General features: G+C 35.3%; 1 pseudogene; it reads left to right on the top strand.

Moving 5' to 3' along the window:
* The first annotated feature begins 1327 nt into the window (after positions 1–1327).
* On the top strand, positions 1328–1918 carry LOC118529304 (large ribosomal subunit protein eL18 pseudogene; annotated as a pseudogene).
* The last annotated feature ends 5867 nt before the right edge of the window (positions 1919–7785 follow it).

Raw genomic sequence — 7785 nt, 5'->3', positions numbered from 1 at the left:
ACTAGATATGTAAGTTTAAAGACAAACTATGTGCATAAATAGTGTATTCTACCTGGTAAATTCTGATACTACTTTACAGTGTTGAACAAACAAGTAAATACAGTATAGTATATGAGAGTTCAGCTTTTTGCTGTCAGATAAAGAAATTAGAAGGAACAAGGAGGAAGAAGATGCTAGAAGGAATCCTGCAGAACTAGATTAGAGTCAGATATATCAGTATGAACTCACCTTTATCTTAATACATAAAAACCAGGGGGATAAAGAAATAATTGTAGACATGTGTGGGTTAGTATACATACTTATATTTCTAACTTCCTTACTGAGTAGGCCAAAAAGAAGTGACACCCCGTAACAATGAAAACTCCTAGAGTCCAACTATTGTTATTCTAATACCATTCTTTGATTAAAGCAAAGAGAGATCCTTAAAGAAATGCTGATTCTAAGCTTAGGGCAAGGAAAAATCAGAGAAGTGCCTGGAGCATCTTGTAGTGCAAGAAAGTAAGGAGATGCTAAAAAAAAAAAAAAAAAGGCGAGTGATGAAGCTAGGTCAAAAGGACACAACATTCAATATGAAAGAGTTCCCAATGGCCAAAGTTGTAAGAATTTGAGCAACAAAATAAATGATGATGGTATTAAATTATAACCTAAAAGTGTAAAATAAATATTCACGACTCCATACTGATATAATTAAATGAGGGAGAGGGGACAACTCTTCCTTACAGGAAAATTATAAATATTAATTTTGGAAGGAACAACATAAATAGAAAATTACTATTGGAAGACCATCATAATAGCTGCTTCAAAGATCCACTAATAAATGGTAAAATGGGTGGGCAAAGCTTTAAGTAGAAAAATGATATCTGGGTAGAATCAAAGTATCTCCCACAAATAATGTGGTAGTTTTAATATACTTTCACAAGTTCTCCGATATTCTCCTCTTCAGAATGTGGGTCTTAATCCACCTGCCTTGAGTGTGGATGGAAATTGGAACTCACTTCTAAGGAACAGGGTTTGGAAAGGGAGATATATACTAACTTTACAATGGAGAAGCCAGGAAGACACCACGTCAAACAAGTGATTATGTTTAACATAACCAAAATAAGTTATGTTGATATCATGCACCTGGAAGGACATAAGAGAAAGATGCTTCACCTTTGTGGCATGCCTCTTTTATAGCCCCTGCCTAATCACGAAAAAACATCAGACAAACTCATATTGAGATATTCCTCAAATTATTTACCAATACTTTTCAAAAGTATCTTCATGAAAAACATGAAAAAATTTTTGATTCTCTCTTTCCAGACCTGGCTGATAAGGAGGCGCCATCATGGGAGTCAACATCCACCACAACAAGGACCAAAAGTTTCAGTGCGAGGAGCCCAAGAGCCAGGACATCTACCTGAGACCATTGGTCAAGTAGTACAGGTTTCTTGCCCAACAAACCAACTCCACATTAGGCAACTTGTGTTGAAGCAGTTGTTAATGAGTTGCAGCAATCAGCTGTCTCAGCGCTAATCCTGGATGATCCAGAAGATGAAGCTGCCTGGCCGGGAAAACAAAACAGCTGTTGTTGTATGTATTATAATCGATGATGTGCATGCCCAGGAGGTGCCCAAACTGAAGGCGTGCACACTGCACATGAGCAATCATGCCTGGAGCTGCATCCTCAAAGTTGGGGTATGAGCCTCACCTTCGACCAGTTAGCCTGGAGTCCCCCAAGGGCTGTGGTACCCTCTTGCTTTCTGGTCCAGGCAAGGGCTGAGAGGTATACAGGCATTTCAGCAAGGCCCCAGGAACCCTGCACAGCCACAGTAAACTCTATTTGCAATCCAAGGGCCAGAAGTTCCAGCACTACCAGAGGCTGCAGACCTGGCTAGTACTAAACCTAACCCCAGATCCTGCCTTGTTATTAAAATGACCTTGGATGCTGGGAAAAAAAAAAAGTGAAAAATTTTTTTAAAATTTTTTACTTATTTGAGAGAGTGAGCACACCAGTGTGAGGGAGGGGCAGAGGGACAGGGACAAGCAGACTCTCCACTGAGCAGGGAGCCTGATGTGGGGCTCCATCCCAGGACCCCCAAGTGAGATCATGACCTGAGCTGGTCAGATGTTTAACCAACTGAGCCACCAAGGCGCCCCGGAAAAAAAAAGAAAAATTTTTGAAAAAAGAAATAGTGTTTTGCTGAGGTCGCTAGAATATCATTACATACTTCCCATTGACAGCAAGTTCTGATAACAAATCCTACTTCTTATCTTGATATGAAAAAAGTGAGGGCTTACACAGCTGAAACATTCATAAGGAGCACAGGACAAAGTTTAGTTAATGAATTCACTATCTGAATGTGTGAAAATAAGGAAAGTAAGCAAATATTTTTTTCCTTACATAGGTATTTCTTTTGTAATAACTAAAAATTAAATTAAGTGGCTAAATTTTCCATTCTTCACCAATGCATTAAATTTGTATTTAGAGTTACAGAATATGAAAGAAATTGGCATTGATTTTTTTTTAATTATAGCTGAGTTCCCTACTTTCAGATTAATCCTATGGGAGTTTATTTAAAAAGCCATAAAAATGGACCTGAGAGAGCAAATTTGAATATAATATTTGAAATAGGCTTAAGAAATTAGTCCTATAATTATGAAACTTCCTGATAATGGAAAAAAATGTTAGCATATAAACCAATAACTCAATACACAAAATAAGTCTATAAAATTAAGCCTGTTATTGGCCTGTCTATAAGACTTTAGTTGAAACCTAAAAAACTTTTTATAAATAAACAATGGTTTTGAGAATTGTGGTGCTTGTAAAAGAAATTTTATAAACAAATTTCAAAAGCTACTTGGTTAGTCATCATTAAAAATTAAAGTTAGTAATATCTGTTAGAAAAAATAAAGCAAAAAAAATAAAGCCGTTCTGAAATAAAAGCAGTTAATAAAATCATTCAAATTAACAACTTGTTAAACATCTTGTTTTTCAAAACTATTTCAGAAAGTAAATGTTGGGGACACCTGAGTGGCTCAGTCCATTGGGCGTCTGCCTTCGGCTCAGGTCATGATCCCAGGGTCCTGGGATCGAGTCCCACACCGGGCTCATTGCCCCACAGGGAGCCTGCTTCTCTCTCTGCCTACTTCACCCTCTGCTTGTGCTCTCTCTCTCTCATTCTGACAAATAAATAAGTAAAATCTTAAAAAAAAAAGAGAAAGTAAATGTTGGATGATGGAGTAGAAATGCTTTCCTTATTCTCCTGTTAAATATAGCTGAAATACCTGGACATTCTATATAAAACACATATAAACAGATTCTGAAAAGTAGAAAAAATAAGGGACTTGAAAAATGACATGACAGAGAGGTCCCTGTGTTGTTTTTTTTTTTCTTTCATACTTCTCATACTGAGGTCAGAGAAGCCAGCAATGTGGAAACACCAACAGGCACAGATAAAAAGGCCCATGGACGCTTACCCTCTCTAATCAAAGGACAAGGAATGGAGCTTCCTCAAAAGGCAGAAAACTTTTAGACAATAACCACTCTGCTCTGGACAAACACCACAGAAAAGCTGCAGCTCCACCCCCTCACACCAGCAATGGCCAAGTGGGGAGCTTAGATTCCACCTTACTCAGCTGCAATGAGGTGCCCCAAGTTTCTGTTGTGGTGGTTTCAGAGAAGGCTGAGTGAAAGGCTGTGAGTTTCATCCCTGCATATCTCCTTCCCTCATAATCAACAGAGACCACATGGGGAGCTTGAACTTCAACCCAACCCAGTGGTAAAAAGGCACCTCTCCCTCTTTCTTCTGTGGTGGTATCAGAGAAAGTTCAGTGGGGATATGCACTACCAAACTCACCCACCAAAGTGAAGTTTCCTCTACTTTCTGCACCCCTAATGTAAACAGAGGTCAAATGGAAAATCTAGACTTACACACATCTTGCAGTAATTCTCTGGAGTGGTAACACAGTACCTGCTGAAACATAAGATTTAAATAATACAAAAGTCTCATATGATAATAATAATACCTGTATTTCAACTAAAGATCACTTTTTATACTAAGAACCAGGAAATTCTCAAAAACACTGTGTAAAAAAAGTAACAGATATCAACACCAAGATGACATAAGATTTTAATCATAAATCACAGCCAACATAAAAAATGCTTCAGGGACACCTGGGTGGTTTACTCAGTTAAGCGTCTGCTTTTGGCTCAGGTCATGATCCCAGAGTACTGGGATCCAGCCCCACGTCAGGCTCCCTGCTCAGTGGGGAGTCTGCTTCTCCCTCTCCCTCTGCCCCTACCCTGACTTGTTTTCTCTCTCTCTCTCACTCCACTCTCAAATAAATAAAAATCTTTCTTAAAAAAATGCTTCAATGAGTAACCATGCTGAAATAAATGAAAAAAAATAGTCTTCACACAAAAAAAGTCTCACCTAAAATTATAAAAGATATAAAGCAAAAACAAACTTAAAAGTATAGACCTGAAAAATATAATGACAGTAAGAAAAAACTTCCACAGATAGACTTAACAGCAGAATAAAAAGGATGGAGAAACCACCAGTGAGCTTGAAGATAAAACCAAATAAATGACCCTATCATAACAGCACAAAGAAAATAGACTGAAGGTAAAAAAAAACAAAAACAAAAACAGAGCCTTGGGGAATCCTGAGACTAAAATAAAATACCTAACACTTGTGCCTTCAGAATCCCAGGAAAGAAGAAAGTGGGTGGGGTTGAAAAACTATTTGAAGAAAAATGGTTGGAGATTTCCCAAATTGGTCAAAAATCATAAACTTTTTGCTCATAAATTAAAGATGATCAAACCCCAAGCATGGCAAATACAAAGAAATCCATGCCAAGACACATCATAGTCAAATATCTAAAAACTAAGGGAGAAGATGAAATCGTGAAAACAACTAGAGAAAATAGTGCCTTAACAATAAATGAAAAACAATTTGATGACAATGGATTTCTCATCTGAAACTATGGAAATAACGAGAAAAGGGCACAGATTTCTTTCAAATGCTGCAAGAAAAGGATTATCATCCTAGAATTCTATATCTAGTGAGAACAAACTTCATGAATAAAGAAGGAATGAAGACATTCTCATACAAAGGAAAAGTAAGAGAATTTGTCACCAATAGATTTGTTCTAAAAAGATAACTAAAGGAATTTTTCTGAACAGAAAAGAAACAATGAAAAAGAAACCTTGGAATGTAAAGAAGGAAGAAAGTAACCATGTAAGAAGCAAAAATATGAGTAAATACAAAAGAATTTTCCCTCCCTGAGTTTTTGAAATTATGTTCAATAGTTAAGCAAAAGCTTACAACAACCTCTTTGGTTTTCAATATATGTAGATAAATATATAAGACAATTATAAATGGTGAAAGGAAAAAAGGATATAAATGGAGGTAAGATTTCTACACTTTACTCAAACTGGTAAGATGTTGATACTAGTAGATGGTGATAAGTTAGGAATATATAATGTAATGCTAAAATATCTAAAACAAACACACTAAAAAGCACTATAGATAAAGTAATTTTTAAAAATAATAAAAATATGTTCAAGTAATTGAGAGGAAAGCCTAGAAAAGAGACAGAGAAATGATAAAACAGAAATAAACAGAAAACAAAAAATAAAATATGTGGGAATTAAGCTACACACCCCTAAATAATAAATAAGTAAAAAAAATAAAATAAAATTTATAAAATTCATTAAGACAAATAAAAAACAACATACCAAAACTTGTGGAATGCAATGAAAGCAGTATTAATTGGGAAAATTATACAATAAAGGTTTAAATTTAAAAAACAACAAAGATTTCAAATCAACAATCTAACTTAACACCTTATGAGACTATATGAATAAGAAAAAGCTGAACACAAAGCCAGCAGAATGAAGGAAATAATAAAGATGAGATCAGAGATAAACAAAGAACAGAAAAACAATAGAAAAAAAAAGGAAACCAAGAGTTAATTCTTTGAAAAACTTTAACAAAATTGATATACCTTTATCTAGAATGTCCAAGGAAAAAGAGAGAAGCAAAAAATAAAAAAGAAATGGAAGAGGTAAAATTACAAATGGTTTTGCAGGGGAAAAAAACAACTATGAACAACTGTATGCCAATGAAATGGATAGTTTATGTGAAATGAACAAATTTTTGAAATGCACAACCTACCAAGACCGAATCATGGTGAAACAAAAATTCTGAATAAACGTATAACCAGTAAGAAGATTGAATAAGTATCAAAAATCTCCCAACAAAGAAAAACCCAAGACTAAATGGCTTCACTGGTGAATTCTACCAAACATTTAATGGAACAAAATAGAGAGCCCCAAAATAGCCTTGTGCAGCACTGTCAAATAATTTTTCAAAAGCAGTTTAATGGAGGAAGGTTAATCTATGCAACAAATGGTGCTGTTGTAACTGGATATCCATAAGTTAAAAAAAAAAAGGAAATGATATAAACTTCACAACTTACAAGAAAAAAATTAAAATTGTTTATACATTTATATATAAATGTAAAACTATAGCACTTTTAGAAGATAGCAGGAGAAATATCCATGGTATGTATGGCTTGGTGAAGAGTTCTTAGGCATGACAACAAAAACATAAAGTACATAAAACAAAACATTTAATAAACCAAAATTCATGCAATTAAAATATTTGATCTGCAGAAGACTTTGTTAAAGAGATGAAAAGACAAATTGGACTGGGAGAAGATATTGTGAAATCACAAATTTGACAAAAGACTAATATTTAGAATATATAAAGAACTCTCAAAACTCAAGCAAAAAATAACAAACAATCCAAGTGGAATACAGTCAAACGATATGCATATTTCACTATTCAGTGTATATCTTATATTTATAGCACATCTCTGTTGAGATAGCCATATTTCAAGTGTTCAAAAGCATACGTGGCTAGTTGCTACCACATTGTACAAAACAGATTTAGATCCTCTGTAAACATAACCACCTTCCCTTGGCAAATATTTTATTTATGCTTTAGAAGAGCCATGTTTCTCCAGAATAACTGATAACTTCTGCATCATATTCCTCAGACCCATGCCCATCACTAATGGGTCACAACACTCTTCATGCTGCTCCAGGATATGGTCTTGGAACCTCTCCCGACTGCCCTCCAGGCAGCAGAACAACATGGAGCAGAGGTCTTCCTGAGAAGCAATGGAAAACAGGGTGCAGATGGTGCCTTTTGCACAGGCCCCTTCCAAGGTCTCTAGAGGGCTAGCGATGTGCAGGCACACTCACATCTCTGAACATTTTGCAGATCTTTTAACTTCAATTGTTTCAGACAGCTGTCTTTTTGCATTCCCTTCTCCTCTCTCATACTTCCTTTCAAATGTGGAGTGACAGTGGAAAGACCAAGGGCTTTTGGGGGACCAGGGGAAGCAGAGTCTGGGCTTAATAGGATATATTTATGTTATTCACAGTCAATTCCATGTATAGACTCTGGGTGGATTCTGTAATTAGTGAGCACAAAGTACATAAAGATCCATGTTTCACGCATCTCAAGTGTGAATAATAAAAGAAGTTGCAATCAACCATGCTAGAAAAAAACTAAATCATCGTTATATCCCCTTTATATAAAACAATAGTGCAAAGTCATCATCATATAAAAAATAGCAAAAGTATATGCAGTGAAAAATTATACGATGATATAGAGGTATATCAGGATATTAGTAAATACTTATCCTATTTTTCTGGACTTTTTGATGTTTATATTTGTTAGCTTATTAAAATACATATTTGTTATGATTTCCTTTTTATTCTAATATTTG

The sequence above is a fragment of the Halichoerus grypus genome, chromosome 5, assembly GCF_964656455.1.
Source record: "Halichoerus grypus chromosome 5, mHalGry1.hap1.1, whole genome shotgun sequence".
NCBI lineage: Eukaryota > Metazoa > Chordata > Mammalia > Carnivora > Phocidae > Halichoerus > Halichoerus grypus.
This window is presented reverse-complemented; position numbering and strand designations above follow the sequence as displayed.